Source organism: Capra hircus, chromosome 16 (genome assembly GCF_001704415.2).
Source record: "Capra hircus breed San Clemente chromosome 16, ASM170441v1, whole genome shotgun sequence".
Taxonomy (NCBI): Eukaryota; Metazoa; Chordata; class Mammalia; order Artiodactyla; family Bovidae; genus Capra; species Capra hircus.
In genome coordinates, this window is record NC_030823.1 from 50,230,083 (window position 1) to 50,257,120 (window position 27,038).

A 27,038-nucleotide genomic window follows, 5' to 3' on the forward strand; every position below is an offset into this window, starting at 1 on the left:
ATGTTCCCTTCATTGTGAGAGAACCGCCCCGCCTCGCACGGCGAGCGCGCGCGCGCACACGTACCACTCTCACACTCATACACGCGCGCACTGAGCTTGCCGCCCAGTGCGTTGCGCATGCTCCGGGAGGGAGGCGATTTCGGAGCCTGCGGGGTTTTGCTGAGTTTCCCTGAGAAGTTTCTGGAAAGATGCACTTCAAAGGAAGCTGGGGGATGGGGAGCGCAGGGAAGCGAGCGTTTGAGAGACGGAAAAAACGAAAAACCCAAAGTACACCGATACCGCCCTGCCTCCATCTATCAAGCCACGACCAAAGCAAAGCCCAAGCCCACCGAGACCCTCACGCCAGGGGAAAAAGTATGGGGACCACAGCAGCTGCTCCTTCCTCTTACCGTGCCCAGCCCCCAGGCCCCTCAACACAGGGAGAAGGGAGAGGGCAGAGGGGAATGTGGTGAAAAGCCTAAAACGCTCACTGGATGTTTGCGTGGCGGAGCCAAAGCCGACATGGGGCTCTGGAGATGCCCGCGCGCTACGAGCCACCGGCGGCTGTTTGCTGCGCGCTGGGGTGTGGACTCTGCTGGGGTGTGGACGCTTCGTTGGGATTCGACGTGGCTGGCGAAGGACTGGTCTGCGGCTCTGCCCCCCATTTCCTTAATTTCCCCGAATTTGGAGGCCTCTTTGATCCCCCTTTCCTGTCTCTGGCAACCTGAAGCTAATGCTGCGAGTGTGGAGACCCCAGGAATGAGGTGCGCCCGCTGCCCGGCTCCCGGCTTAATGGGCGTCCTGGGAGGGCAAGGGTAGCCTTGCAGGTGTGCAACGCTCAGTTCTTTTCAGTTTGTACCCCCTTCAGTAAGAGCCTCCTGAAGAGGGGGCCGTTTGGAAAAACAAAGGCGACGCGTCGTTTGGACTTGAGAGGCGGCGTGGGAAGGCTGGCGGGGGTCTCCATGCAGCCACGGAGGCGCGCCAGTGCCTGAGGAGAGCCGGGCCGGACTGCTATGAAGAGGAAGCTCGAGCTGGCATTGCTGCGCTGGGGGGAGGGGTCCGCGGCGCCTTTTATTCGCCAGCGCCAGCTCGGGGCCTGGCCTGGCTGCCATTTTGTGGCTCGGCCGCCATTTCGCGCAGCCGCGGGGGCAGGGCTATGGGGGGCGGGGCCGGCGACCGCGCGCCGGGCTGCCCCTGGGAGCGAAGGCGGGCGGGTCGCCTTTGTTCTTCGCCTACGTTCTTCTGGCTGGGCTTAGTCTCTGTCGCGACCCGCCCCGGACACGCGCCGGGTGAGCACGCGGCGTGTGAACCTCTGAAAAGCATCGAGAGGCGTACACGGAGTCCCAAGTGCTTCCTGTCGTCTAAACCCTTGAAAAGTGGGATCTCTCACCCCAGCACTTGCTGTGTGAAAAGGATCAGATTTACGAGGCAGTGCTCAGAACTGGAGCGTGGGAAGCTGTCATTTCACCTTGAGAGTAAAGGCGCTTTCTGCAGCTTTGTGCTGCTAGGAGCATTAAGCCTGCTGGAATGCAGTGCCTTGAACCGCAGTGGCGTTCAGTAGATGGAAATTAAACTGCGGAGCTGGGAGACCCAACAAAGGTGCTAAACGACAGGGTAACAAAGAGGTCGGTCTCTTTAAAAAAAAAAAAAAAGTAGTGTCTTTGGAGTGCTGTCAGCCACAGAAGCGAGACGTTGCTTTTCATTGGCTGCCTGTGAAGCACGCACTGCGCAACTATTTTCAGATCAGGTTTTATAGCCCCTTATTTATATCTGAGCTATAAACTGAAACAATAGATTGGAATGGCTTATTTCTGTCGGTTGAGGATATATTCCATTTAACTTTTTAAAATCCCTTATGAATACATAAATAACAAATTGACTCAATAAAATCTCCTTTACCTTTAAGTGTGATTTCAAATTCTGAAAGAGCTGTTTCCCTGACAGCCAGGGAAATATTTAAATATTAATCTTGGCATTGTGATCTTAACTTTGCGACTCCAAAATCACCAAAGTCAGGAAATTAAAGAGTAATGCTACTAAATTTGTCTTCTCGACTTGCTTTTTGCGCAAGGTATTTGTTTAATTTTGTGCAATCTTCCACCCACCCCCACCCCCCCCCGCAGTAGCATGAGTTCAAAAAAAAGAACGAGTACAGTAACATGTGTTCATAATTTAGCCAGCCTTTCCGGCTAAAATTTTTTTGGTGTTACAGTAGTTTTCTGTTTTTTTCCCCCTACTACATATAATTATAGGCGGTTATCTGTTACAGTAACCGGGGGGTTAATATATAATGATGGATGAAAATGTAAAGAATATATTTGTCGTTGAAGGAATAGATCAGTATTTGATGGCTTCCAGATGAAAGAAACATCTGAGAAGTGAGTGTTGAAGTCCAAGTTTTATTTCAGGTTCAGTACGACTAAAACCACTGCATAGAGTTTTGATTTTTTTTAATACCCAAGAGTCTGTAAAGCACAATAGTGTACGTTCTTTTGATGGTGAGAGCTTATGAAATATATTTTTTTATTTTATATTGGAGAATAGTTGCTTTACTAAAAATGTATTGTTTTTGAAAGCATAACGAAATTTGAATAGTATGAAACTGTTAGTATTATTGGGGAATTAGAATGTGCTATCCTAGTAATGCAAACAAAATATCACACCCCTAATCAGCCAAGCAGTTGAAATTCAGAGAACAATTGAACAACCTTTCTTTCACTTTATACAGATACAGAAGTATCTGTTTAAACAATTCTAATAACCTAGAATTTTTTAAATTTATAAAACGAGTATTTACTTCCCATTTGCTATTACATTTAACACAAAAAGCACATCCTTTTTGTACAAAAAAAGTTTGCAATTCATATTTTCTTAAGCATAGGTAATATCTATATGTATTATAATATTCCAACTATTCTAGAAAAGACAAAACAACAAAGACAGATCAGTGGTTCCCAAAGTGGCAGTAGTGGTAAAGAATATGCACGCCAATGCAGGAAACTTAAGATGTAGGTTCGATCTCTGATCCCTGGGTCGGGAAGATCCTGCAGAGGAGGGCCTAGAAACCCACTCCAGTATTCTTGCCTGGAAAATACCATGGGCAAGAGAAACCTGGCAGGTCAAAAAGAGTTGAACATGACTGAGCATGCACGCAGTGGGGAGGGAATGAATGAATGAATTTGCAGGGAACAGGGGGCTCTTTGGGGCAGTGAAACTACTCAGTATAATACTACAGTGGTGGATACCTGTCATTATACATGTGTCTAAACCCACAGACCTTACAATACCAAGAATGAGCCCTTATGTAAACCGTGGGCGTGGGTGATGATGTGTCAATGTAACAAATATATTGCTCTGGTGTGGGCTGTTGGTAGTTGGAGAAGCTGTGTGTTGAGGGCACAGGATGTAAAGGAGCTCTGTACTTTGCAATTTTATTGTGAACCTAAAACTGCTCTAAAAAATAGTTTATCATTTAAAAAGTAAGTGGTATGTTGCACTGTTCATCTGTCCTGGCCAGTGCCATACATTTGGAAAACAGTAGAACAGAAATCCAGGAATAACACCACTCCTTCTCTTGTTGGCCTCAAAACACTTTACAACTTATCATAGTCTCATGATCTGCCCAAGTAGTAAAAATACTTCTGTATATGTATTTTCCTGGGTCTCTTCACTTTGTCAAACCAGGCAGGATTAGTGAATTCCAGGATTACCAGTCCATTGTTCCTTTAGTTTTTCTTTTTTATTCTAAAACAGGTTCTGAATTAATTTGTACCAGTTTGTGTTCCCTGAGAGAGATTAGGTGTTAACCAAAACCATTAATTATACTCGGATCCTTAAGACAGCCAGTGTGGAATTGAGTGCTATGTTCTAGGCCCCTTGGGCTCAAGCCTTTGATTTTATTTTTTGGCATTTGACGAAGCTTGTGTGCACCTTTTCCAGACAACATACAGAAATATTAAATATCTCTATTGTTCCAGGAAAGGCCAGCTTTTCATGCCAAACTCTAGCATAGGAGCAAATTTAAAACAATAGTAACCTTTTCCTGGAAAAGATGAATGATATTCTTTAAAGACTTAGTATTATGGGAAGTTTTTCCAAATATTTTTGGCAGTAGTTAAGCACTCCCACATGTTGTAATAGTCCTTTCCTTTCTGAGGCAAAACTCAGAAGTTTAGCACTTCCGAAGTATTGGAGTTCAAAGAACAAATCCCTGCCACTAACTGTATTTTTTAGAAAAATAGAAGCCTATCTATAAAAATAAATACTCCTGAACAACCCAACATTTGTTTGTTCTGCCAGAGTTCATATGGTCATTCCTAAAACAAGATACTATCCTGACAGTTGTTCGGATTATATGAAACCCATAGGCTTATCATTTTGGCATCACAGTTTAAATGGTCCAGTTAGACAATTCATCTAAAAGATTTCTAAAAGTCAAGATCTTTATTTGTTTAACAAATAGTTTTTGAGAATCAACCTTATGCCAGATCCTATTCCAAGTGCTTAAGATACATCACTGAATAAAACAAATCATTGTTCTCTTGGAACTTACTATGGGGGAATAGAGGGAGAAGAGACAATGAATATAAAAAGGAAATTAAATGATAGGAACAGTAAGATGATGAAATATAAAGAGAGAGGGAGCATGTGTTATCATTTCAAGTGGAGCATAGGCCTCAAGAAAATACTGAAGACTTGAAGGAGCTAAGGGAGCAAACTATGTGGATATTTAGGCAAGAGTTTCCAGGGAGTGGAAACAGCAAGTCCAAAGGCACTCAAGTAGAAGCATGACTGGCACCTGAAGAGGAGGAAACCATTGTGGCTGAAACAAAGTGAGCAAGGCAGAGAGTATAGAAGATGATGGATGTCAGAGAGGTAAGGGGAGTGAGAGGCACATCTGTAGAACCTGGTGGGCCAGAGTGGGAAGGCTTTGGCTTTTAATTGGTGTGGAGCTGTTGCATGATATGACTGAGGTTTTAGAAGTACTGAGAATAAAAGATCAAGGATAGAAGCAGAAGTCTAGAAAGGAGGCTCTTTCAGTAATCCAAACGAAACATGAGAACGTCAATGATTAAGGGATCCTGGATAGATTTTTTTGAAGGCAAATCCAAGAGGACTTTTTGATGGGTTGAATATATAGTTAATAGAAGGGGGAGTCAAGGGTGAGCCTGAGGTTTTTAACCTGAGCAACTAGAAAGACTGCGTTGCGATCATCTGAAATAGCACTATTTTCCAGGGGAGTAGTAAGAGTTCAGTGTGGAACATGTTCAACTTGAAATTTAAATGGAGACATTAGGTAGGGCCTAATGTTGGATATCTCTAGTTCAGGAGGAAGTTCTGAAGATATTATATAAAATGCATAATCTGTGTCTGTGTATTTGGGAGTTGTCAGCATATAAATGGCATTTAAAGCCTGAAACTTAATGACATCTCCAAGGGAATAAATGTAGATACAGAGGGAAAGAGAACCAGGAAAGCCCTGAGACATTTCTCTCTTAAGAGGTCTCAGAAGAAAAGAACTTGCAGAGCAACTGTGTAGGAACAAACCAGTTAGGCAGGAGGAAAACCAAGAGATGAATAGTGTCCCAGAAGTTAGGTGAAGAAAATACCTGAAGGAGGAGGAAGTGATCAACTGTGGAATGCTGCCGAGAGGTTAAGGTGAGGCCTGAGAATTGACCCTTGGAACAACATGGAGGTGATCTTGGCAAGAGAGGTTTTGGTGGAGCAGAGGGGTCAAAAGCATGACTGGACTGGGTTGCAGGAAAAAAAAATTGGTATATGAAGTCTGACCTTTGGAAAAGTACTACAGTGGAGAGTACTACAGTGGAGTGGATTTGGAGAGAGATGCTAGGGACTATGATGGTACAAAGTACTGTTAACTTCAAAGGTTCCTGGATCAGTGCAAGAATCAGAAACTCAAAACCTTTAGGCATCAGGAAGAATTGTTACACTCTCAAGATTGGTCTGCTGCTAGCCTCATATCTGTTCCATAATAATCTGAGTAATACACAATTTCTTTGGGAAAGAATACTATCCTACAAAATCTGAAAATAGAACTTGGAATTTGGTCATTACTTAGAAGAATTTGGTTAGTAGGACAAAGACTAGCAGAGATTTTCCTTGCGTTTATATAAGCACTGATGCTCACCAGTGGTCTGAGGCAATTCAGCCAGCCACACAGTGCTTAGAAACGCAACAAGGCAGACTTTACCCTGGTTTCTCAAGTGTGCACTTCAATAATTACCGATGACTTTGCAGCTTTTGTAGGATTTCCTGTAAAAGTATTAGAACAATGATGACAAACTGACTCCATCACAAGACTGGTAATACCCTAGAAATTAAGTGCCCAGAAATTTCCTTTTTTTGGGTTGCACTGGCTCTTCTTTGCTGCACCAGGGGTTTCTCTAGCTGTGGTGAGAGAGAGCCACTCTTCGTTGCAGTGCGTGGGCTTCTTATTGCAGTGGCTTCTCTTGTTGCAGAGTTCAGGTTCTGAAGTGGGAAGCCTTCAGTAGTTGTGGCGCACAGGCATTCGTTGTTCTGCAGCATGTGGAATCCACCTGGATCAGGGATGGAACACATGTCCCCGGCACTTGCAGGTGAATTCCCATCCACTGTAAAAGTCCCAGAAGTTTCCTTTCAGTAAGTTTTCTCCACCTGTCATGTTGGAGCGTGCTCTAGTTCCCCAATGAACAACAGTTAACTAGTTTTGCTATGCGCTTTATTTGAAAATGTGTTTATTATCCTGGGCTCAAGCTCCACCTTTAAAATCCTGTGTACTGATAAATACTGATATTAACATTTTTTTACCTTCAGCTGTATTATCAAATTCCTAGTATTCCTTGTATTATTCTTATTGGAACATGTGATAAAACATAGCTATAAATTACTGTGTATACTTTATCCTGGAACATTTATGCCTAGTAATTGTTGAAACAGTTTCTACTTTGAAATATCAATTTGGTTGAAGCTTAGTATATTATATAGTTTAGTTTATATTTTCTAGTTACTCCCTTATATTAGCACAGACTATACTTCCATCAGTTCACACTGGTTTGTACTGGTGATTCACTTAGGGACTGAGGAAGACTGTCTCCCTAGAATGGAATATCAGAATTCCAGGGATTCTGATATATCTGCTTTGTGAGACTTTTCTCATACCTTCTGAGAATCACTGACATGAAACTGAAAAATATAACTGAGAACGAAAGAACACTTCCTTAACAAATCAGTTAAGGTATATTTCTGACGGTATGAGTGCCTCAATTGCTGGTGTGGAGGATAGGCCATGAAAGTTCGATTTCCTTGAAAGGTCCAAGAATACTATTTTTTTAAGTGGAAGGAAAGTGAAAGTCGACACTTTGCGACCCCATGGACTGTACAGTCCATGGAGTTCTCAAGCCCAGAATACTGGAGTGGGTAGCTGTTCCCTTCTCCAGGGGATCTTCCAATCCAGGGATCGAACCCAGGTCTCACCACACTGGAGGCAGATTCTTTACCAGCTGAGCCACCAGAGATGCCCCTGCTTAAAGGAAAATATATATATATATCTCATTTCTTTTTTAAAAAAATATTTATTTGTTTTTGTTTATTTATTTGGGTGCATTGGGTCTTAGTCAAGACATGTGAGATCTAGTTCCCTGACCAGGAATTGAACCTCCGCCCCCTGCATTCAGAGCTTGGAATCTTAACCACTGGACCACCAGGGAAGTCCCTATATCTCATCTCTTTGAAAAAGCATGAGTGATTTAGTCACTAAGTCATGTCTAACTCTTGCGACCCCATGGACTGTAGCCCGCCAGGCTCCTCTGTTCATGGGATTATCCAGGCAAGAATACTGGAGTGGGTTGCCATTTCCTTCTCCAGGGGAACTTCCTGACTCGGATCAAACCCAGGTCTCCTGCATTGCTGGCAGATTCTTCACCAATTGAGCTACGAGGGAAACCTTAGCATCCATTATTTTGGAGAAACTGAAACTATTGGTGCAAATATGCTGGATATTTCTAACCATTGGGTATAGTTCTGCCTTTTGCAGAAATATAAAACCAGTTTGTGTGTGTGTGTGTGTGTGTGTGTGTGTGTGTGACAAGGCATCTGAATACTTGAACTTATTTAACTTCATGTGAAACATTCCTAGTTCATTTATTCTGCATCTGTTCAATAAATACTTATTTGACTTACAACTTAGAGAATAGGAGTTTGCTGCAAAAGGAAAGAAGAAAAATGGAGTGGTCACTGGTAAGGGGTGAGTGGCTGGGGGAAGTGGGATTGAGAGAAGTTTGTTTTTAAGGCAGAAGAAATTACAATACTTTTTTATTTTTTTTGAAACAACACTGTATTTTATCTTTTTATTTTGATACATTAGAGAATGGCAGTGTGTGGGAGAGAGTTGACTGGATACATGCCCTTAAGTAGGAGAGAGGAGTTGCCTCTGTGAAGGAATTGACTGTAGATGGGAGTATAAAAGAATTGATCTAGTGAAAGACCAGAGGCTGAAATGTATGGGAGCAGATACTGGTGAGCAGATGTGGTTGAGCAAATCTATACAAGAAATGCCACTACAGTACTAAGAGACAGTGTCCAGTAAGTTATCTGTGCTTCATTTTTCCAGCTAAAGATGGAAATGATGATACAGTACATCCATCCAAAGGTTTTGGATTTACTTTCTATAGTCTTAGGCAAATCACAAACATTTTTGGCAGGCTCTTCATGTGTTTTATTTTCCACTGAATGGTCATTGTCTAAAAGTGCCTGGCAAACAGTAGCCATTCAATAAATATTCATTGAATTAATTTTTGGAAATTAAGCTGTTAAATAACTATACTATGCATGCCATACCCACCCACAGTGTTGTTTTGAAGACCCAATGAAAGGAGAGAATGGATGTGAAAGTGCTTTGTAATCTGAGAAATGCTATTAAAATCTAAGATGTTATGCTAGGGAGACTTGGAGTAAAGCCCACTGAGTTTTTGACTTCTTAAATGAAAAATACAATATAAATAGGAAACAGAGTCACAGTTAAGTTGGATTTTTTCCCCCTCTTTGAGGACTGTACCAGTACCTAAAGATTCTGCCAACTGGTTTGAAATTAAAAAATGGAATACAACATTACACAAAATAGGATTTGATCCTCTAAACCATGTAACATTACAGAACTGACAAAAACACACAAAAGCCAGAAAACCAAAGCCATCTAAGTCAATTAGCTTTATATGAATGTCGTAAAGTAAGTTCCACGTTATATTTACAGTACTGGGCACTTGAGTGGTATAATACCTCTGTTTTTCTTTTCCTTCTTCCTGTCTTTATTTTATTTTCTGGTAGTTTATAATTTCCAAAGTAAATACAGTATTGGAGTTGTGGATTTGCTTTTCTTAGTAACAGAATAAAGATTTAAACTTAATGATATTTCTGCTAAGGATTTCTTAATATACCCTAAGTCACCAGATTATTTTCATGGTAAGTCTGTAAAGTCTTCCCACATGTTATAGGATTGATCTGGACCAAAATTCTAACTGGAAAAAATAAGAACAACAACAAAATCCCATTCAGTGCAGTTTCATATTTTTATCATTCCAGGGACTAAAAATATACTTAATTGCTAGAATTTGAAAGCAATTTCCTATATGCTAAAGTTTTATTCCTCGGAGATGCCCTAATCTTTGTTCCTGATGGAATACCTGCAGGAGAGTGCATCAGTTCATGCCATCGTTTTCAATTTTTTATCATCACTGGTGATTAGATATTACATAATTAACTAAGGTCATACGAGAGGATTCAGTGGAGCACTTTGGATTAAATTTAGGAATTAGACATTAGGAATTCACTGGGATTCCCAGTAGTGTTTCAAAGTATCGCAGTATGGGGATGCTTAATTAGACTACTAGCTTAGTTCCTGCTGTTACCCAGGCTTTTGCGATTACTTAGAAAAAGTGCTCAGATCTCAGAAAATCTCAGAAGTCAAGCTCAGGCTGAGGAAAATATTTGCTGAGTAGTACAACTCAGTCCCCTTCCTTGTAAAGACGGAAGTGCCATCTGTGTCTTCCTAATTAGCCCCACCAGATTTCTTCCAGGCGTGATTATGTGTCATGAAGCTAACCATTCTGCCTCTGAGGATTTATGCATTCTTGGGGAAATTTCTCTAGACCATCTGATGTGATAGTCTGCCTAGACAGGTTTCAAGTGGCCCAGTTCTGAGTCACGTTGAAGGACTGTGCCACCTGGCCTTAACCTACTTTTTCCCTGTGCCTCCTCAGTAAACAACAGCAGTGACACCCACGGAAATGTATCTGCCCTCACAGTCACACCAGTCCATCTTGCATCTTCCATAGGGCACCTTTTAATCTGTAGGGTTTTACAGCCCTCTGCAAATATTAATTATACTTACTAAATACCTCATACTAGGCTGCAAACCTCACTAGCCACATGTTATGATTAGACCTCACCAAAATGAAGAGATGGAAGCTCTTCTTCAGCCCCTTCAGAACAAGTACAAATCTGGGTCAGAAGCATAGCTCCACTCACCTACTTAAACCGTCCCTAAGGCTCCAGGAGGACTAATTTCCTCTCCATGTTTCCTCAATACTCAGAAAGTAGAACTGGGTTGTTTTGTTTTTTTTTTTTTTAATGTGTGGGTGGCAGATTCTTTACTGTCTGAGCCACCAGACAGTAAAGAATCTGCCTGCAATGTGGGAGACCTGGGTTTGATCCCTGTGTTGGGAAGATCCCCTCTTGGAGGAGGGCATGGCAACCCATTCTGCTATTCCTCTTATTCTTCCCTCAATACTCAGAAAGCTTTTTTTTTTTTTTAACGTGTGGGTGCTTTTCTCTGAAATGCCTGCTTTGGTTTTGCTACCAATTTGCCTTCCTTCAGTTCTAGCTAGATGTGGATATTTTCTGAGCTTGAACTCACCTTCGGCAATTTGTCCAAAAAAAAAATTTTTTTTAAAATATCTTACATTGTGCTTTATTGACTATGCCAAAGCCTTTGACTGTGTGGATCACAATAAACTGTGGAAAATTCTGAGAGAGATGAGAATACCAGACCACCTGACCTGCCTCTTGAGAAATTTGTATGCAGGTCAGGAAGCAACAGTTAGAACTGGACATGGAACAACAGACTGGTTCCAAATAGGAAAAGGAGTATGTCAAAGCTGTATATTGTCACCCTGCTTATTTAACTTATGTGCAGAATACATCATGAGAAATGCTGGACTGGAACCACTCTTATGGCAGAAAGTGAAGAGGAACTAAAAAGCCTCTTGATGAAAGTGAAAGAGGAGAGTGAAAAAGTTGGCTTAAAGCTCAACATTCAGAAAATGAAGAGCATGGCATCCGGTCCCATCACTTCATGGGAAATAGATGGGGAAACAGTGGAAACAGTGTCAGACTTTGTTTTGGGGAGGCTCCAAAATCACTGCAGATGGTGATTGCAGCCATGAAATTAAAAGACACTTACTCCTTGGAAGAAAAGTTATGACCAACCTAGATAACTTATTCAAAAGCAGAGACGTTACTTTGCCGACTAAGGTCCGTCTAGTCAAGGCTATGGTTTTTCCCGTAGTCATGTATGGATGTGAGAGTTAGACTGTGAAGAAGGCTGAGCGCCAAAGAATTGATGCTTTTGAACTGTGCTGTTGGAGAAGACTCTTGAGAGTCCCTTAGACTGCAAGGAGATCCAACCAGTCCATTCTGAAGGAGATCAGCCCTGGGATTTCTTTGGAAGGAATGATGCTAAAGCTGAAACTCCAGTACTTTGGCCACCTCATGGGAAGAGTTGACTCATTGGAAAAGACTCTGATGCTGGGAGGGATTGGGGGCAGGAGGAGAAGGGGACGACAGAGGATAAGATGGCTGGATGGCATCACTGACTCGATGGATGTGAGTCTGAGTGAACTCCAGGAGATGGTGATGGACAGGGAGACCTGGCGTGCTGCGATTCATGAGGTCGCAAAGAGTCGGACACGACTGAGCAACTGAACTGAACTGAACACTGTACTAGTATGTATGCATGTCACCATCAAAAGCAACTTGGGACCTTTCTGACCTGCTTTTTTTCTTTCTCTCTGTCTCTTTTTTCTAAAGACACAACTGTACTCTATTTTGGTCATTTCTTGGAAAGGTTGTTCTCTGGAGTCACGTTAGCCAGTGCTGCCCTCTCAAGGTTACAACACAGCGTGCTCAGTCACTCAGTCATGTCCGACTCTGAAACACCATGGACTGTAGCCCGCCAGGCTCCTCTGCCCATGGGATGTCCCAGGCAAGAAAACTGGAGTGGGTTACCATTTCCTTCTCCAGGGGATCTTCCTGACTCAGGGATCAAACCAGAGTCTCTTGCATTGCAGGCAGATTCTTTACTACTGCACCGCAGATGCAGTGGCCCCTACTAAAACCTAGGTTAGGCTTGCAGGTGAGGAGCAGACAGGCACATAAAAGGACCAACCAGTCATTGTCCTGATACACTGAGAAGCTTTTGGGCACTGTCTTTTATGTGATGGTATAGTGAAAAGAACACTAACCACTGAGGTCTCATTTCAACCTCTGGCCGATGGTGTGCCCTCAGGCCTATCATGTCTTTGTGCCTCAGTTCCCTGCCAATAGAATGGGAATGGTTGCTCTAGTGCAGGGGGTCAGCCAACGTTTTCTGCGAAAGGCCAGTCAATACTACTTTGAGCTTGGTAGGTCATTTTATCATTGTGACAACTCTGTTGTTGTAGCTCAAAAGCAACCATGGACAAAATGTACACAAGTGAGGGTGGAGGTGTTCTGAAAAACCTTTATAATGGACACTGACTTTTGAATTTCGTATAATATTTACATGTCATGAAACATTATTCTTTTTTCAATTTTTTTGAACCATTTAAAAATGTTCAGTCACTCAGTTGTGTCTGACTCTTTGAGACCCCATGGATTGATGTCAGGCTTCCCTGTCCATCACCAACTCCCGGAGCTCACTCAAACTCGTGTCCATCAAGTCAGTGATGCCATCCAACCATCTCCTTCTCTGTTGTCCCCTTCTCCTCCCACCTTCAATCTTTCCCAGCATCAGGGTCTTTTCCAATGAATCAGTTCTTCGCATCAGGTGGCCAAAGGATTGGAGTTTCAGCTTCGGCATCAGTCCTTCCAATGAATATTCAGGACTGATTTCCTTTAGGATTGACTGCCCAAGGCCTCCTTGCTGCCCAAGGGACTCTCAAGAGTCTTCTCCAACACCACAGTTCAAAAGCATCAATTTTTCAACACTCAGCTTTCTTTATAGTCCAACTCTCACATCCATACATGACTACTGCAAAAACCACAGCTTTGACTAGATGGACCTTTGTTGGCAAAGTAATGTTTCTGCTTTTTAATATGCTATCTAGGTTGGTCATAACTTTTCTTCCAAGGGGCAAGCATCTTTTAATTAAATGGCCGCAGTCACCACCTGCAGTGATTTGAGAGCCTAAAAGAGTAAAGTCTGTCACTATTTAAAAAACACAGAAATAATTTTTAGCTTTCAAGATGCAGAAAAAAAAAAAAACAGGCAGTGAGCAGCTATGACCTAGGGCTGAAACTTGTCAACTTTTGGACTGGATCATCTCAGAGAGCCCTTCCAATGTAATCTTTTACAATTTAAAAAGTTGAATAAACTGTAGTTCCTTTTCATTTCTTTTTCTTGAAGGATGACCCAGGACATGCTTGTTTTGTGTGATATGAGGGACATAAGAAGATATTTTGTCCCCAGAAAGATGCCTGCCAACTTCACAGTGCTGTGCTGTGCTAAGCTGCTTCAGTCGTGTCTGATTCTTTGCGATCCCATGGACTCTAGCCTACCAGGCTTCTCCATCCATGGAATTCTCCAGGCAAAAGTACTGGAGTGGGTTGGGGTCAGCCTCAAATACTAGCATTTCTACTTCTAGAACTGCACTGACCAAGACTGTCCAAGCTACAAGTCGAATTGAGTACTTGAAATATGGCTAGTTCAAATTGAGATGTTTTATTAGCATAATACGCTTACCAGATTCTGAAGACTTAGAATTTAAACTATCTCATTAGTATTATATATTGTGATTATGAGTTTTTAAAATATTTTTGATATATTGAATTAAATATATTAATTTACTCTGTGCCTTTTTATTTATAAAATGTAGCTTCTAGGAAATTTAACAAATTATATCTCTACCAAACCGCACTGTTCTAGAAGGTTACCAGATTCATGGATTTGATTTGGTGGCACTAGTGGTAAAGATCCAAGTGGAAGATCCAAGGGATCTTCCCACCCCAGGGATCGAACCCAGGTCTCCCGCACTGCAGGCAGACACTTTACCATCTGAGGCACCAGGGAAGCCCTAGTGGTAAAGAACCTGTCTGCCAATGCAGGAGACATAAGAGAGACAGATAGATTTTATTCCTGGGTTGGGAAGATCCCCTGGAGAAGGAAATGGCAACCCACTCCAGTATTCTTGCCTGAAGAATCCCATGGACAGAGGAGCCTGGCGGGTTACAGTCCATGGGGTCGCAGAGTCACACACGACTTAAATGACTGAGCACACATTCAAATGCAATATTCTTGCATTTGCAATAATACATTTAACTTTATCATCATTGTGTGTGTCTAGAAATGGAAACTGGGGGGTTGAGATATGACAAAGTTTCTCCACACACATCAGCTTTTTAAAGTCCTGACTCTAGGAGAAGGAAATGGCAACCCACTCCAGTATTCTTGCCTGGGAAATCCCATGGGCAGAGTAGCCTGCTAGGTTATTTATAGTCCATGGGGTTGCAAACAGTCAAATCTGACTTGTCGACTAAAGAACAACAACAATGAACAATAGTATGATCAAACAAATGTCACGATGTTTTTGTTAGGTGGCACTTGTGGTAAAGAACCTGATTGCCAACGCAGAAGACTCAAGAGATGCCAGCTTGATCCCTGTGTCGGGAAGATCCCCTGGAGGAGGGCAAAGCCTGGAGAATTCTTGCCTGGAGAAATTCCATGGACAGAGGAGCCTGGTGGGCTACAGTCCATAGGGTGGCAAAGAGTCAGACATGACTGCGTGACTTCATATGCATGCAGAGCTGTTTATAGATTTCACTTTGCAACCTTGATAAATGCAGTGAATGTTACTTAAAGTTTCCAAAGAGATTCAGGCTCTCAAGAGAGTAGAGTTGCTGAAATAAAGTCTATATTCCTGTGTAAAAAAAAAAAGTCCTGACTCTAACATTAGTCTTGAAATTCACATGACAATCTTCTTTAAGGAACAAGTACTCATCTGAGGGCTTCCCTAGTGGCTCAGAGGTTAAAGCGTCTGCCTGCAATGTGGGAGACCTGGGTTCGATCCCTGGGTCAGGAAGATCCCCTGGAGAAGGAAATGGCAACCCACTCTAGTATTCTTGCCTGGAGAATCCCATGGACGGAGGAGCCTGGTGGGCTACAGTCCACAGGGTTACAAAGAGTCGGACTCGACTGAGCGACTTCACTCATCTGAGGTTTCCTAGGTGGCGCTAGTGGTAAAGAACCTGCCTGCCAATGCAGGAGAGAGACATAGGTTTGATCCCTGGACTGGGAAGATCCCCTGGAGGAGGGCATGTCAACCCACCCCAGTATTCTTGCCTGGAGAGTCCCCTGCACAGAGGAGCCTGGAGGGCTATAGTGCATGGGGTCGCAAAGAGTCAAAACTAAAGCAACCTAGCAGGCACACACTTATCTGGAGGTCAGGATAAGTGGATCTCACCATAGCCTGTACCTCACTAAATAAATGGTAAGGCATTTCACTAAGATTCCTCAGCTACAATATGAGGATAAAAATGATCCTGCATACCTCACAGAGCAAAGAGTGTGTGTGAGTTTGTGAGCTCTACAATGTCCCAACACTGTTCAGAAAGCAATTAGCAATAACAAGTAGCCGCCTCTAGCTTCCCACTAGCAGGCTGTACTCTTGCTGCAATGGCAGTGTCGCTGCTGCTGCTCTAAAATCTCCACACCCTGATTGGCAGTTACAGAGCAAGGACCCACCCTTTCCTCAGTGAGCTAATCCAAGCCTTCCAGCTTTAGTCGTCCCAAGTCACATTTGCTGACTTATTAAACCAGACCTGTCAGTTCCAACCCCTGGAGGAGGGAATGGCAACCCACTCCAGTATTCTTGCCTGGAGAATCCCATGGACAGAGGAGCCTGGCAGGCCACAGTCCATGGTTACAAGAGAGTCAGACATGACTTAGGTACTAAACAACAATTTCAAGGATTCCTAGAGGAGTTAAACCCACAGGCCTCCCCCAGTTGAAAAACAGTCACCATTCCTTGCAGTGGTAGGCTTTCCTGGTGGCTCAGATGGTAAAGACTTTGCCTGCCATGCAGGAGACCTGGGTTTGATCCCTGGGTCGGGAAGATCCTTGGGAGAAGGGAATGGCAACCCATTCCAGTGTTCTTGCGTGGAGAATTCTATGGACAGGAGAGCCTGGCAGACTACAGTCCATGGGATCACAAATAATCGGACACAACTAAGCAACTAACCTACTTGCAATGGTAATTAAATAGGCAATGCTCATTCCTGCTCAGGACTTTTTCCTTACTGTCTCTTCATCTTTTTTTCTTTTTGGCCCTGCAGGGATCTTAGTTCCCAGACCAGTAATGGAATACATGCCTGATGCAGTGGAAGCACAGAGCCCTAACCATTGGAAAAAGCAAGTGTTAATTGCTCAGTCGTGTCCAACTCTTTGTGACTTCTCAGACTGTAGCCCACCAGGCTTTTCTGTGCATGGGATTCTCCAGGCAAGAATACTGGATCGGGTTGCCATTCCCTTCTCCAGGGGAATCTTCCTGACTCAGGAATCCAACCCAGGTCTCCTGCATTGCAGGCAGATTCTTTACCACCTGAGCCACCAGGGAAGCCCATTGGACTGACAGGGAAGTCTCTACATGTTCTTCACGTCTATCTCCCTGATTAGATTGTATGCTTCACAAGGGCAGGAGCTCTTCTCCATCGAAATTTACGGTTGGAAGAGATCTTAGTACTGATGTGCTCCAGCCTCTCACCTCATATCTGAATCCCCTTTATGACATCTCTGGCAACTTCTGCCTAGGTCTCTCTCTCTTTTTAAATTAATTTTTGGCTGCCCTGGGTCTTCGTTGCTGTGTGCAGGCTTTCTCTACTTGAGGCGAGCAGGCGCTACTCTTCCTTGTGATGCTCAGGCTTCTCATTGCGGTGGCTTCTCCTGTTGTGGTGCACAGACCCTAGAGTACTCAGGCCTCAGGAGTTACAGTATGTGGGCTCGGTAGTTGTGGCGCAGGGGCTTAGTTGCTCCATGGCACATGGAATCTTCCCAGACCAGGGATCCAACCTGTGTCCTCTGCATTGACAGGCGGATTCTTATCCACTGTGCCACCAGGGAAAGTCCCCTGATTAGGTCTCTTGAAGATTTCCAGTTCCAGTTTCTCTTCTTACCTAAGGAAGTCTGGCTCAGTGTAGGAATATAAGAAGATGCTACATACAAAGTTGCTGAATTCATGCTACTTCTCCCTTAAGACTGAGTCAGTCGTTGGCTGAGTGTGGGATGCAAACGAGGGAGAACACTGAGGAATGAACAACTTTTTGGCTAAAAATGTCGAAGAATGTTTCTAGCAAGCTTTTGCCCAGGCTGTAATCATGAGTGTGATTCAGCTCTTGCCTAATGTTATTAAGGGAAGTGAATTACAAAACTTATACCCCCAAATCTCTTTTTTTTCTCTTGTTTAGTAAAGACTAGAGCGAGTAATTATTTGCGATGACATCCATCCAGAGGGCTAGGTGGACACCTTACCCATATAGCTAACATCTGGAAGGAGCTTTGCAGCTTACAAAGCCCTTTCCAATACTTCACTCATTAAAACTGTTTGGTGGAGGCAGCATTATTTTGTTAGTAACTTTATAAAGGAGGGACTCCCCTGCGGTCCAGTGGTTAAGACTCCGTGCTGCAGGAATCTGCAGGGGTTCTATCCTTAGTCGGGGCACTAAGATCCCACATGCCGCCTGGCGTGGCCAAAAGAAATAGAAAGTCCCAGAGAATCTGGGAGTTCTAGGTATAAAGAAGGAAACTGGGACTCAAATTAACTCCTTAGAGCGGCAGAACCGGTGTGCAAACTCAGGTCTGCAGACCTAGGTCTGCATGGTTCAATCACTCTGATGATGGAAGGAGATGGCGGGGATGGGGGTGGGGGAGTTGTGGGTGGCGGGGGCGAGGTGAGGTACTGACAGCAGAAAGAGGTTAGGGTGCGTGGAAAGAGTAAAGAACGGGTTTGGGGGCAGGGGGCGGGGAACGCTGGGCGACTGCTGGATAGGAAGCTGGCTCGCCGCGGGGGTGGGAGCCGGCGGACGCCCAGGAGCCACGAGAGCATGATCGGGCTGTAGGAGCTGCTGCTGTGGGTGGCAGCACGCCCGGTTCGGCTTGCACCTCATCTCAAGCTCACCTCCCGGCTCCGCTTGCGGTTCGGCACCTAGAACTGGATCAGGCGGAGCCGCTGCCTCGCCGCCTCCGCCGCGGTCCTAACGCCGCTGAGCTCCCAGCTCCGCCAGTTCTGCCAGCTCCCGGCTGCCGGCGGGAACCACCGTGACCACCGGCCTCCGCTCAGGGGACCAGCCCGGCCGGCCCACCTGCGGCTGCCGTAGCGCGCGGACTGCCGTTCCCTGGAGAAGCTGCGTGTAGGAGTACGTGAGCCTGGTGATCACCAAGGAGGAGCAGGAGCCCAGCTTCTCCGACACCGCAAGCTTGGTGGTGCGGTCTGCCGTGGGCACCTCTTGCATCAGCGTCTGCGACCACCAGGGGATTGCCAAAAGAAATAATTCCAGGCTGATGTATGAAGTTTTAAAGCAACATCAGGAACATCTGGACTGACTTAGATAGTTCCAAATACTTTGCAGAATTTGCAAAGTCATGACAAAGATTGCCATTCCGCAGTGAAAGTGCTGTCCCCAGAAGGTGGAAAAGCAGATACTGTGAGAGCTGCTCAAGACTTTGGCCAGTTAGTAGTTCAGCAGCAAAAGAAACCCACAGATATGGATGCAGATATGTTAGACCATTTCGTTTGAATGATGTCCCTGATCCTGACTTAGTGTTGAAGTTTGGTCTGAGGACAGCACACTAGGCTTTCTGCCCTAGCATATCAGGGTGATGGAGCTTGTCTCTGCCTTCCCACCTAAACATCAGTTATGAGGACTTTTTCTCTGCCCTCTGTCAATATGCTGCCTGTGAACAGCATCTGGGAAAGTAGTGATCCTTGGTTGTGTAATTTGATTTTTCAGGCTTTCAGAGAAAAGGACTCAGGTGACTTTGATGTGGACAAAGCACCTTTGAAACTCTGCACACACCAAGTTTCTTATCCTCATAATTAATTAACAAACACACACAAAAAAATAGTGTCTCACGTGAAAGTAAGAGCACATGTGAGTGAGTACCCAGGATGTGTGCATGCATGCTGTATGGAAATAAACTCACAAATAGGACAAATATTGGAGAAGAAAATGTGTGGATTTTCACCTTTGAGCAACGAGCAATGTTTTGGGAGCTGAACTTTCATATTTAAAGGCATCAGCTCCAACTACTTCCCTGTTTTTGTGGGTCAGGAAAGAGATGATTAAAGCTGTTTCCTTGTTGTTTGGGAGGGAGGGGAGTAATTTTTGTTCAGTCTTTCCTGGTGACCAAACTTTAATTTTTAAGAATACTATAGAAGATAAACAAAACTGACAAACTTTTAACCAGACTCATCATGAAAAAAAGAAGAATCAAATCAACAAAATTAGAAACGAAAAAGGAACGGTTACAATAGACAATGCAGAAATACAAAGGATTATAAGAGATTATATGAGCAACTATATGGCAATAAGATGGATAACCTGGAAGAAATGGATAGATTCTTAGAAAAGTTCAATCTTCCACGACTGAAACAAGAAGAAATAGAAATTATGACCAACCCAATTATAAGTACTGAAATTGAAACTGTGATCAAAAGCTCCCAAAAAACAAAAACCCAGGACCAGATGGCTTCACAGGTGAATTCTATCAAACATTTAGAGATGAGCTAATGCCTATCCTTCTAAAACTCTTTCAAAAATTGCAGAGGAAGGAGCACTTCCAAACCCATTCTATGAGGCCACCATCACCCTGATACCAAAACCAAAGACAACACTAAAAAAGAAAACTACAGGCCAATATCACTGATGAACATAGATGCAAAAATCCTCAACAAAATTCGAGCAAACAGAATTCAGCAACATATTAAAAAGTTCATACACCATGATCAAGTTGGGTTTATTCCAGGGATGCAAGGATTCTTCAACATTTGCAAATCAATCAATGTGATACACCATATTAACAAACTGAAAAAGAAAAACCATGTGATAATCTCAATAGATGCAGAAAAAGCCTTTAAGTTCAGTACCTATTAAAACTCTTCTAAAAATGGGCAGAGAAGAAACCTGTCTCAACATAGTAAAGGCCATATATGATAAGCCCCCCACAAACATTATTCTCAGTGGTGAAAAACCTGAAAGCATTCCCCCTAAGATCAGGAACAAGACAAGGGTGTCCACTCACCACTATTATTCAACACAGTTCTGGAAGTCCTTGCTACAGCAATTAGAGAAGAAAAAGAAAGAAAAGGAATCCAGATTGGGAAAGAAGTAACTCTCTCACTGTTTGCAGATAACATGATACTATACATAGAAAACCCTAAAGATACTATCAGAAAATTAGTAGAGCTAATCAGTGAATTTAGCAAAGTCACAGGATACAAAATCAATACACAGAAATCACTTGCATTCCTATATACTAATAATAAAAAATCAGAAAGAAATTAAGAAATCAATCCCATTCACTACTGCAACAAAAAGAATAAAATATCTAGGAATAAACCTACCTAAGGAGATGAAAGAACTGTATACAGAAAATTATAAGATACTGATGAAAGAAATCAAAGATGACATAAACAGATGGAGAGATAGTCCATGTTTCTGGGAAGGAAGAATCAATATTGTGAAAATGACTATACTACCAAACGCAATCTACAGATTCAGTAAGATCCCTATCAAACTACCAACGGCATTTTTCATAGAACTAGAACAAAAACCTTCACAATTCATATAGAAACACAAAAGACCCTGAATAGCCAAAGCAATCTTGAGAAAGAAGAATGGAGCTGGGTGAATCAACCTTCCTGACTTCAGATTATACTACAAAGCTACAGTCATCAAGACAGTATGGTATTGCCACAAAAACAGAAATATAGACCAATGGAACAAGATAGAAAGCCCAGAAATAAATCCACACACCTATTGGTACCTCATTTTTCACAAAGGAGGCAAAAATATACAATGGGGCATAGATAGCCTCTTCAGTAAGTAGTGTTGGGAAACCTGGACAGCAATATGTAAAAGAATGAAATTAGAACACTTTCTGACACCATACACAAAGATAAACTCAAAATGGATTAAAGACATGTAAGACCAGAAACATAAAACTGTTGGAGGAAAACATAGGCAGAACACTCAACAACATAAATCAGAGCAAGATCCTCTATGACCCACCTCCTAGAGTGATGGAAATAAAGACAAAAGTAAACTAGTGGGACCTAGTTAAACTTAAAAGGTTTTGCAGAGCAAAGGAAACTAACTATAAACAAGGTGGAAAGATAACCGTCAGAATGGGAGAAAATAATAGAAAATTAAACAACTAACAAAGGATTAATTTCCAAAATATACAAGCAGCTCATACAACTCAATATCAGAAAAACAAACAACCCAATCTAAAAGTGGGGAAAAGACCTAAATAAACATTTCTCCAATACAGATGGCTAACAAACACGTGAAAAGATGCTCAACATCACTCATTATTAGAGAAATGCAAATCAAAACTACAATGAGATATCACCTCACACCAGTCATAATGGCCATCATCGAAAAGTCTACAAACAATAAATGCTGGAGAGGGTGCGGAGAAAAGGGAATGCTCTTGCACTTTTGGTGGGAATGTAAATTGATAGAGCCACTATGGAAGATCGTATGGAGATTCCTTAAAAAACTAGGAATAAAACCAACATCTGACTCAGCAATCCCACTCCTAGGCATATACCCTGAGGAAACCAAAATTGAAAAAGACACATGTATCCCATTGTTCATTGCAGCACTATTTACAATAGCTAGAACATGGAAGCAACCTAGATATCCATTGACAGATGAATGGATAAAGAAGTTGTGCTTCATATACACAATGAAATATTACTCAGCCATAAAAAGAAATGCATTTGAGTCAGTTCTAATGAGGTGGATGAACCTTGAGCCTATTATACAGAGTGAAGTAAGTCAGAAAGAGAAAGATAAATATCGTATACTAGCACGTATATATGGAATCTAGAAAAATGGTACTGATGGATTTATTTGCAAGGCAGCAGTGGAGAAACAGAGAGAACAGGCTTATGGACATGGGAAGATGGGAGGAGAGGGTGAGCTGTATGGAGAGAATAACATGGAAACTTACATTACCATATGTAAAATAGATAGCCAATGGGAATTTGCTGTACGTCTCAGGGAACTCAAACGGGCTGTAACCACCTAGAGGGGTGGATGGGGAGAGAGGTGGGAAAGAGCTTCAAGAGTTAGGGGATATATGTACACCAACGTTTGATTCATGTTGATGTTTGACAGAAAACAACAAAATCCTGTAAAACAATTACTCTTCAATTAAAATAAATAAATAAATAAATACTGTATTGACTTATTAAAGGATGTGAAGATAGCTGAGCACTGAAGAATTGATGTTTTTGAACGGTGGTGTTGGAGAAAGACTCTTGAGAGTACCTTGGACTGCAAGGAGGTCCAACCAATCCATCCTAAAGGAGACCAGTCCTGGGTGTTCATTGGAAGGACTGATGATGAAGCTGAAACTCCAATACTTTGGCTACCTCATGTGAAGAATTGACTCATTGGAAAAGACCCTGATGCTGGGAGGGATTGAGGGCAGGAGGAGGAGGGGACGACAGAGGATGAGATGGCTGCATGGCATCACTGATTCGATGGATGTGAGTTTGAGTGAACTCTGGGAGTTGGTGATGGACAGGGAGGCCTGGCATGCTGAGATTCATGGGGTTGCAAAGAGTCAGACACGATTGAGCGACTGAACTGAACTGAACTGAACTTAAAGGATGCATTCTAGGGCTTCCCTGGTGGCTCAGCAGTAAAAGAATCCATCTGCAATGCAGGAGATGTGATAGGAGCTGCAGGTTTGATTCATGGGTTGGGAAGATCCCCAGGAGAAGGAAATGGAAACCCACTCCAGTATTCTTGCCTGGAAAATCCCGTGGACAGAGGAGCCTGGCAGGCTACAGTCCGTGAGGTTGCAAAGAGTTAGACATGACTGAGCCACTGAACATAAAAAGGAAGAAGCATTCTGAGTCTGAGAGATCTCCAGAGGAATGGAGTTCTGTGTTCCATGCATGCTAAGTCGCTTCAGTTGTGTCCAGTTCTTTGTGACCCCATGAACTGTAGCCCACTAGGCTCCCCTGTCCATGGGATTCTCCAGCCGAGAATACTGGAGTGGGCTTCCATGCCCTCCTCCAAGGGATCTTCCTGACCCAGGGGTCGAACCTGAGTCTCTCATGTTTTCTGCATTGGCAGGTGGATTCTTTACCACTAGCGCCACCTGGGAAACCCTTGTAAAGAGGGCAAAAGATAATTTCTACTTTTTGCCACTCTAAATAATGCTGGAATAAACATCCCCAGACATCAATGTTGGTACCTATAGATAAAAGTCTGGAATATTATTTTTTTAATTTACTTTTACTATTACTAAGGAAATTCATGTTCATAGTAAAAAAGAGACTGAAATAATGGAAAGTGAGAATCATCCCTACCTAATCCCCAGTCCCAATCCCAAAGTTATTAATATTCAGTCTTACAGATTTTTCTCTACCTGCACTCAAACATTTTTTAAAACAAAAATGGTATCCTGTGCACAACATCCTGAAATGACCTTTTTACTTGCTATCTCAAAATGCTCAGGTTCATTCATTCCACAAAAATGATTGAACACTGACGTTAGGAACCCAGCAATGCTCTTGACTTTCAAGAATTGACATTCTAATAGATGAGACAGACATAGACAGAAACAAACAAGAGGTAGTAATGAAAATCCAGAAAGAAATGACAGGTGATGCAAGCTAATGAGAAGGCAGTTGCTACAATTTTAAGTCATCTTTGAGCAATTCTACTGTGTGTTTCTAACGGAGTTTCCAGCTCTTCTCTCTTATAAATGCTGCTGCCTGGAACGTCCTTGTCACATAAATTTGCATGCCTGTAGAAGCATATCCCGGCTCTTAGATATCCTCAACCCCTTTTATATCTAAAGCTTGCAACTGTTTCCAAATCCGGGGCTGAATGGCAGTTCCAGAGATGTGGGAGAGAGGGAAGTGGGGACCAGGCAGTGTGGGGGAGTGGGCACTGGGTTTGGAGTCAGACTGTAGAACAAGCCATGGCTCTGACATTTGCTCACCCTCTCTGAACACCCTCGTCATTTGCAAAATGGGGAGCACCATCTAATCTCACAGGGTTATAGCAAGGACAAAATGATGTTTTCCCTCACACTCTTTCTGGCATAAGCATTTTGTTCTCTCACTCACCTAGTCATCATAATTATGAGAGATTCATCAAAATACACGCAATAGGGTAGCTTTCCCTAATGGATAATGGCAAAATTGCAAAGTGTTATTTCATTCCCTTGTGTAGGAGGAATAGTCTTACTGTTTATTTATTTTGATTCCTTTTTTTTTTTGGCCATGATGCATGGCTTGTGGGATCTTAGTTCCCCAATCAGGGATTGAACCCTAGCCCCCTACAGTGGCAGTGTGGAGTCCTAATGACTCACTGGACTCTCAGGGAATTCCCTAGAGCCTTGCTATTTAAATTGTGGTCTGGCATATATACAACACTATATATAAAATAGATAACTAATAAGGTCCTACTATATAGCAGAGGGAATTCTACTCGATACTCTGTGAAGGGCTATACAGGAAAGGAATCTAAAAAGAGTGGATATAAGTATATGTATGACTGATTCACTTTTCCATATACCAACTAACACAACAAATATTGTAAATCAACTATACTCCAATAAAAATTATAATAATTAGGCTTCCCTAGTGGTTCAGTGCACACAAGGTTCTGTTTGCACCCTTCAAGAGTCTGTTTCCCCAGTCCTGTGTAAGTTCTGGCGACTCTATAGTGGGGTTAATGGTGACCTCCTCCAAGAGGGCTTATGCCATACCAGGTCTGCTGCACCCAGAGCCCCTGCCCCTGTGGCAGGCCACTGCTTGCCCGTAACTTCACAGGGGATAGTCAAGCGCAGTTCTGGCTCAGTCTCTGTGGGGTCCCTGGGTCCTGGTGAGCACAAGTTTTGTTTGAGCCCTCTGAGGGTCTCTGGCGGGTAAGGGGTTTGAGTCTAAACTCGATTTCGCCCCTCCTACTGTCTTGCTGGGGCTTCTGCTTTGCCCCTGGATGTGGGGTATCTTTTTTTGGTGGGATCCAACTTTCTCCAGTCAACAGTTGTTCAGCAGCGAGTTGTAGTTTTGGAGTTTTCGAAGAAGATGAGCACATGAACTTCTGCTCCTCCATCTTACTTCTGCTTTATTGACTATGCCAAAACCTTTGACTGTGTGGATCACAACAAACTGTGGAAAATTCTGAAAGAGATGAGAATACCAGGCCACCTGACCTGCCTTCTGAGGAATCTGTATGCAGGTCAAGAAGCAACAGTTAGAACTGGACATGGAACAACAGACTGGTTCCAAATCAGGACAGGAATATGTCAAGGCTGTACAGTGTCACACTGTTTATATAACTTATATGCAGAGTACATCATGTGAAATGCCAGGCTGGATGAAGCACAAGCTGGAATCAAGATTGCTGGGAGAAATATCAATAATCTCAGATATGCAGATGACACCACCCTTATGGCAGAAAGTGAAGAAGAAATAAAGAGCCCCTGGATGAAAGTGAAAGAGAGTGAAAAAGTTGGCTTAAAGCTCAACATTCAGAAAACTAAGATCATGACATCTGGTCCCATCACTTCATAGCAAATAGATGGGGAAACAATGGAAACAGTGAGAGACTTTATTTTATAGGGCTCCAAAATCACTGCAGATGGTGATTGTAGCCATGAAGTTAAAAGATGCTTGCTCCTTGGAAGAAAAGCTATGACAAACTTAGAGAGCATATTAAAAAGCAGAAACATTACTTTGCCAATAAAGGTCCATCTAGTCAAGGCTATAGTTTTTCCAGTAGTCATGTATGGATGTGAGAGTTGGACTGTAAAGAAAACTGAGTGTTGAAGAACTGATGCTTTTGAACTGTGGTGTTGGAGAAGACTCTTGAGAGTCTCTTGGGCTGCAAGGAGATCCTACCAGTCAATCCTAAAAGAAAACACTCCTGAATACTAATTGGAAGGACTGATGCTGAAGCTGAAGCTCCAATACTTTGGCCACCTGATGTGAAGAACTGACTCATTGGAAAAGACCCTGATGCTGGGAAAGATTGAAGGTGGGAGGTGCAGGGGACGACAGAGCACGAGATGGTTGGATGACACCACCAACTTGATGGACATGAGTTTGAGTAAGCTCTGGGAGTTGGTGATGGACAGGGAAGCCCGACGTGCTGCAGTCCATGGGGTTGCAAAGAGTCGGACACAACTGAGCTGAACTGAACTGAACTGAACTGAACTGAGAGGTTCAGTGGTTGGGAATCCGGCTCTCAATGCAGGGAACATGGTTCCATCCCTGGTCTGGGAAGACCCCACATGCCGCAGAGGAACCAAGCCCATGCTCCACAATAAGAGAAGACACTGAAGTAAACCCAAGCAGGGCAACTAAGAGTAGTCCCTGAAATCTGCCACTAGAGAAAGCCCACATGCAGCAACAAAGACCCTGTGCAGCCCAAAACAAACAAAATAAATAGATAATTTTTAAAATTATAATAAGTAAGTAAATAAATCATGGGCTGCGTATCAGCTTGTGGTTGCTGTTGCTTAGTCACTAAGTCATGTCCAACTCTCTGCGACCCCAAGAACT

The 27,038-nt window shown here is 43.0% G+C and overlaps 1 pseudogene; it reads left to right on the top strand.

Annotated features, from left to right (window-relative positions):
* Positions 502 to 19,340, top strand: LOC102170539 (annotated as a pseudogene).